General features: G+C 53.8%; 1 long non-coding RNA gene across 1 annotated transcript; it reads right to left on the reverse strand.

The window, feature by feature from the left end:
• Positions 1 to 3,412: 3,412 nt before the first annotated feature.
• On the reverse strand, positions 3,413 to 6,064 carry LOC123478430 (uncharacterized). Its single transcript, XR_006653631.2, has 3 exons — positions 5,980 to 6,064; positions 5,660 to 5,767; positions 3,413 to 3,570 (listed from the first exon to the last, which is right to left on the reverse strand). It is a non-coding gene; the product is annotated as an uncharacterized lncRNA (long non-coding RNA).
• Positions 6,065 to 6,548: the final 484 nt, after the last annotated feature.

The raw sequence follows: 6,548 nt of genomic DNA on the forward strand, positions 1-6,548 counted from the left end.
CCCCGCCCCAGCCTTGCCTGAAAGATACCACTGTTATTGTCTTGTCCGAAATAGGGGCCAAGGTCACACGTCCCCAGAGGTCCTTTCCGCTGTGAGAATCTGTTCTCTCGGACCTGAAACCAGACAGGAAGCGGTACAGGCAAGTGCACGGGCAGAGTTCTAGGGCACGACTCTGATTAATGGCTTAAGTCAGTGAGTCTGGCATTTGTAGACTCTGCCTGCTCTGGAAAAACGCCCTCCGGGCTTCTCTTAGTAGTCTGATGCTCAGCCAGTGGGCAATGTCCGCTTAATCCCCCATGTGTTCTCTTTTCGGGACACACTGTTCTTTCAAACTCAGACAATACGGAGGCTCTCACTCTGGCCAGCCTTCCCCAGATTGGGCACCCAACTGGAAGGCTGCGGGGCTTGTGTCTTCTCGCACTTCGCCTCTGTGGATCGAAACTACAAACAAGTCTGACCGACTGGATTATGCTTTCTGCAGATGGCTTTAAGAGAGCTGGAAACCTGAATCTTTGACCTTCTCAAAGGCTCAAGATTGGACTGAATGACCTCCACGGAGGTAGCTTGGATGAAGTTAGACCAGAAGGCACAGCCCCTCCCCTCGCTGCTTGGAAATCACACGGCATGAACGTGGTACGTTCTCTGGACAGAGCTGGTCCCAAGCAGACGCCTAACACAGGAAGAGCTGGCTACTTTGCATCTAATCCTCACAATCCTTTTTTCTAAAATTGCTCCTGCTTCCATGAACTCCGCCACTGTCCAGATTTCACGCAGCCAGACTGTGGTGTACCGCACGACGGAATACTACGCAGCCGTTAAGTCCCATCGTGGAAAACCATCCATCACTGCAGAAAGATGTCCAGGTAGTTCTCCCAGGTCCCCAGCTCTCAACCAGAATATTAAACTTGCCAAGTATCTGATTCCGGTCACTGTTTCCGGAGCATGCCAACCACCCCGCTTCCTGTCTAAGTCAGGCATACGGTCGTGGTTCCAAGAACTGGTTGACAGGTGAGGAACCAGACTGCTTCCTGTTAGACCAAAAAGAAAGAAATAGACTCTTAACTGTTCATTTCCTGAGAAGCAGGGAAATGCGTGTTTGCCTGGTCTGGCATTCTCAAAGGTGCAAACTTTCCACTGGGGTTCAGAAGGCATTTTGGGGGAGATGCATGTGAGTTAAAACTATAGTTTTAGAGCAAGAGGTAAACCCTGGCCCGTCCCTTTACAGCTGGGATATCTCGAACACGTAACTTAACCTCTCTGAGGCCCAGCGTCTGCACTGAGAAAATGGGGCTGTGGGAATACTTGCTCCAAAGTGTCAGTGGGAAAAGTAAACGGGATAAAGAACTTGGTACCCTGCTTGGTCCTAGTGAGTCCTCAATAAAGTCAGCTACTAGTACGTCAGGAGTGACAGGCCAGCCTTGCAGGACCTGTTTCTGCCCCAGTGAGAGGGGTTGTCATTTCTCTGCAAGAGGTAGTAAGGAGGGGACACCAGGGGGAGAGCTACTTGCTCTAGGCCCAGGTGGAGGGGACTTTTAAGTATAAAGAATACCCATGGGTGACGTGAGAGGGAATGGCCTCAAAGAAGAGAGACAAGCCAGCTGAGCCTACTGGGCCTCAGCCACGGCAGAAAGACTGGTGGGGGGAGCGGGGGCTGGAGAGGCAAAGGCGAGCCTGAGAGGCGGTCTTGGGAGGAAACCCATCACACACTGACTTCTCCCAGTCCTCCCCGCACTCGCCAGCGCCCTGGAATGGCAGGGCTCAGCAGACGTCTGCGGCTGATGGAAAAGCTTTGGTTGTGGCAGGTGACGGGCTGCCAGAGTGAACGCAGACAACACAGCTGCGTCCTTACCTGCGAAGCCAGCCTCGCACGTGTGCAGCCATCAGCAGGAGGCTGACGTCGAAGCCACGACAAAGCAGCCAGCTGCTCCAAAGGCAGCTTGGGTCCATCTGGGTCGGCTCGCCTTCCGCACTGACAGGGCCCTGAACGCCCCAGACAGACAGGAGGGGACAGAGGAATGAGCGGCCATGAAACCAGGGCTGCACCTCCCCAATCTTCCATGCAATGGCATCCTGGGGACCTTGCAGGGACAGAGAGGCCGCCAGCAAGTGCCACGTCTCACAGACTGTGCCTGTGCAGCAAACAAGCCTCGTGCCGATGGGCAAGGGATGGAATTTGGAAAAGGAGCTGATTCTCATGTATTGTAAAGTCTCCGCAGTAGCTGGAAAGAAAAGTGTCAAGCAGAGATAAAGAGGAAGGTCTAGAAAGTTAATAGAGTGCAGGAACGTAGGCATCGTTCCCTGGATCCCAACACTGGCTGGCTCACCCCTGCCCGCTGGAATGTCCTTGGGTATGAAGACACCCATGAGGGGCACATGGCCAGGGGCCGCCACTGGCCTTGGCCTTGACCCTGGCCCCGACCCACCACCCTCCTTCTCCAGCTGCTGTCCTTCGACCTGCCATTTCCCTTAGCTGCCATGCCAGAAGCCCACCCAGCCGTTTCCTGCTCTAATTCCTCCAAAGGACAGAAGAGAGAGGGACACAGAGCTGGACAGGTGAGCCTGAGTCACCAGAGCCAACACTGGAGGACGGAGGACACGCCGACAGGCCTGGCGAGCAGTCCTCACGCCTCAAGATTCTCAACCAAGGTTCACCTTCCGCACTTGGGAAACGCGGTTTGAAACAGTCGGTGAGATTCTTTGGTCTGAACGGTGCCCAGCGGATGAAACTGCAACCCTTCCCCAGCCCAGGGTCAGGAGCGCGTCTCCTCTCAGGCGACATCCAACAAGCAGACGCCAGATGCACCTTCCGGTGTCTGGAGTGAGAGCCGGACAAAGGTGGACCAGAGAAGGGTAGGGACCAAGGCAGGCACCCAGCTCTTGTGTGGCCGACTCCTGACTGGCTGTTGCTGGAGTCCCTGCTGGTGACCGCCAGGGGACCCTCTGGTACCGCACCCGAGACTGAGACCCCTCTCGTGCACCATTTCACTACACTCTGCCCAGAGCTCTTCAAGGTCATACGCAGAGCTTCAAGGTCATACGCAGTAATATATCTGGGACTGGAAGCCCTGAGCTGCGACTTACATTTTGGTCACAGAACAATTACTTAAATAAATACATCTTTCTTGTTGGGAACCCGGTACAATTCACAGACTTCCAACGTGCTGGGAGAATCCGCCCCAAGGAACCGTTCACATTGCCGTGTCCTCGCCGAACCTCTGTGGACCACCCACCCCATGAGTCAAAAATGTTGAGCCCGTGTCTCCAAAATGTATTTATATTGACTTATAAATTTTATTCATAAATCACTGCCAACCCCTTTAGTATATATTACTAGAGCTCAATTTCTTCTTTATGTTAGATACAAGTAAATGGAAATAGAAATGCCACCCTATTCCTCCTGCCCCAAAGCAGTTCCTCCCACAGAGGGAATGCTGACAGGAGCCACGCCCATCTCGGGGACAGGGATTTTCCTCCCACCTCTGGGGGGCCACTGAGTCACACAGTGGGGTCCTGTTCTCAGCGGCACGGGAACACCATTCTCTGAGTTAATGAAGAAATGGCATCTTCATCCTAACTGGAGGGGAAGTGCATGCAGCACATAAATATTGTCACACAGTCGTCCCAGCTGTTTGTCCCCCCACTCCCCCTTCTAGGACACGCTTTTTGGAACCTCAGAATTGCAGCAAAATCAACACGTTTGCTTCCCACTCCCCCCACCCCCCGGTCAATCCCTTTACAGAAATGTTACTGGGCGGGGAACTGGTCAAGGTGCAGGGGGGACAAAGGAGGGGCCCGCGAGTGGGCAGCGATGTTCCAATCGCCACAAGGGGACGTCGGTCACTGTCACCCCGGACCACACAGGGGGTGGACTCTGTCACCACCACGCAGCCACGTCACCTGCGGGTGTGTCTGCTCATAAAAAGGGAGAGCAGAGGAGCAGGCCCATCCAGATCAGAGAAGGAGATGCAGAGAAAAACGACAGGTGTCCAGGACAGCTATGAATGTGGTCCAAAACAAAACTGTAAATTTACTTAAAACGTTAATAGCCCTGGCAGGTGTGGCTCGGTGGATTGAGCACCAGCCTGTGAACCAAAGGGTCGCCAGTTCAATTCCCAGTCAGGGCACATGCCTGGGTTGCAGGCCAGGCCCCCAATAGGGGGCGCACAAGAGGCAACCACACACTGATGTTTCCCTCTCTTTCTCCTTCCCTTCCTTTCTGTCTAAAAATAAATAAATAAAATCTTTAATTTAAAAAAAATCCTGAATAACAATAAAAATTGGAAAAAAAAATCCTCTGGCACTTAAAAAAAACATTAGGAGATTTTGTTTGGGTGTGTTTAATGTGTTTGTGTATTTAATGTGTGGCCCAAGACAACTCTTCCTCTTCTAGGGTGGCCCAGAGATGCCAAAAGGTTGAACCCCCCCTGACAGAATCTCACACACACAGAAAAAAATCGCACTTAGAAAAATCCCCCAAGTCCTCCCCTGGCCACCCTAGCTCCCTGCCCTCATGTTCTCTGCTGTCCTCCCGCTGCCCCCAGTCCACTCACCCTGGGTCTCAAATGTTCCCCGAGGTCCCCCGCACACCCTGGCCTCAGGCCCTTTGCACTGGACTCTCCCTGGCCTGGAGTGTCCTCCCCCACCTCCCATGTGTCTCCACGGACTCTCCCCTTCATTGCTTCTGGGAGGAATTCTCTACGTTAGCAGCCCCGTTAATGACACGTCCCCTCACCCTTGTGCCGAAACTCTAACCCAGGCCTTTTCTTCAAAGCACTGACTACTACTTGACACTTTATGTTACACATACAAATATCCCCCAGCCCCAACATAGATACCCGCCCTCCCTTAGTTTGCTGTCTGAGTACCCCCCTGAGAAAGGAAATTTCTCAAAGGCAGAAACTTTGTTTCGCCTCCCGATGCATCTCAAGGACATGGGTCAGGGCCTGGCACAGGAGAGAGATCCCCCCATCCCCCTCCCCCACCCACCGATACTGTAAAATCTATCATCGCAACCAACACACATGGTTGATGCCGGCACCAGCAAAAGCGAGAGAATGTGTCGACTTTCAAATGAAAGTCAGATTCACAAGGGCCAGAAAAGCCCTGAAAATTGCAGAGAAATCCTCGGGAGGGTCTTCATGTAGCTCTTCTTACCCCTTTTAAATTAAGTGCGCCCTCCCTCTGACGCTAGCATTCAAAATGAACACAGTTTAACTTCTTTTTCCCCATAATGTTTGCTCGCGGGCGTGCCACCATTACGGTCTCTCTCTCTCAAACACACTGCGTTTCGCTTACGTTTGGAGGCATAGGAACCTCGTCACCAGTAAGCACACTATTTCTAAATGACACCAGTACCTTCCGAGTTCCAGGCAATCAGCTTACGAATGACGTTTGAATCATAACCCGATGCAAACTGGAGACACCGTAAGGATGCCCGCCCAGTGTTCAGGGCCCCGGGTTAACTCTGACTGGGCCTTTCCTCTCCGTGGCAAAGGAGAAATAAAACACCAGGAGCAAAAGCAGCCAAGGGAGTGTGTGTGGCCCAGAGGAGCAGCTGGTTCTATCGGCAGTGGGGTTGAGAAGGGAACTTGCTCAGCATGCCCCCTGTGGACAGGTGTGCCCATGGACAGGTGTGCCTGTGGACTCCAGCCGTCCTTACCTTCTGGGGCTACGCAGAAAGACAGCCAGATGCCTTGGGTTCGTAGCACAAGGGACCCAGTCACCTGGTATCAGATGTCACACGCAGCACACCCCTAGTCTGGCAGCACTGTCAAAAATGCGTGTGTAGCAAGAAAATAATTAAACTCTCTCTCCAGTTAGTGATTTGCCCACCGCTTTGGTGTAAAACAGCCCCCTTTCCCTTGTGAAGGCTTCAGGCACACCCATGCTTGGTCCCTCTGAGCTCCTCCCCCACCTATGTTTCCCACCCACGAAGAGTGTCCATGCATGTGGCGGAGACCGCAGTGCTGGTGGACAGACCTCGGACCTGCGTGTGGTCCCAGAGTCTCCTGTCACGTCCTCACAGGCCTCCTGCCACAACGGGGCTCTCATCCACTTGGCCAGGGCTCTTCCCGCGCATGCGCATCACCACCAAAGTCAGCAGCCACACAGCCTCGGTCCACCTCCCCCTCGGTCAGCTGGTGAGCCTCACACCCCACCCCCAGCCCCGCTGCTTGGTCTCGCCCACATCACCTGGCTGGGATGACCCTTTGACCCCTGATCCGGGGGTATGCCAATCAGCTCCCACAACAGGGCCAACAGCACTACCGGTCAACAGGGCCGGGAGAGTTATAATTAACCCCTCGGTCTCCTCTGCAGCCTGGGACCAGCTCCCGGGGACATCGGTCACCCCTGGCTGTCCCTGCCTCCACTCAGATTAGTTCTGATTCCTTCCTCCTCACCTGTTCCCCTCCCCCCACCCCCTGAACTCTATCCCCATGGCACAGGGCCACAGCTATCTCTATGTAGTACGAGGCGGTGCGTGCCTCTCCACTTGGCGGTTACAGGAAGTCTTGCTGGGCTTGTTCCTTTCCTGGCATTCCATTGAA

The sequence above is a fragment of the Desmodus rotundus genome, chromosome 12 (genome assembly GCF_022682495.2).
Source record: "Desmodus rotundus isolate HL8 chromosome 12, HLdesRot8A.1, whole genome shotgun sequence".
Taxonomy (NCBI): Eukaryota; Metazoa; Chordata; class Mammalia; order Chiroptera; family Phyllostomidae; genus Desmodus; species Desmodus rotundus.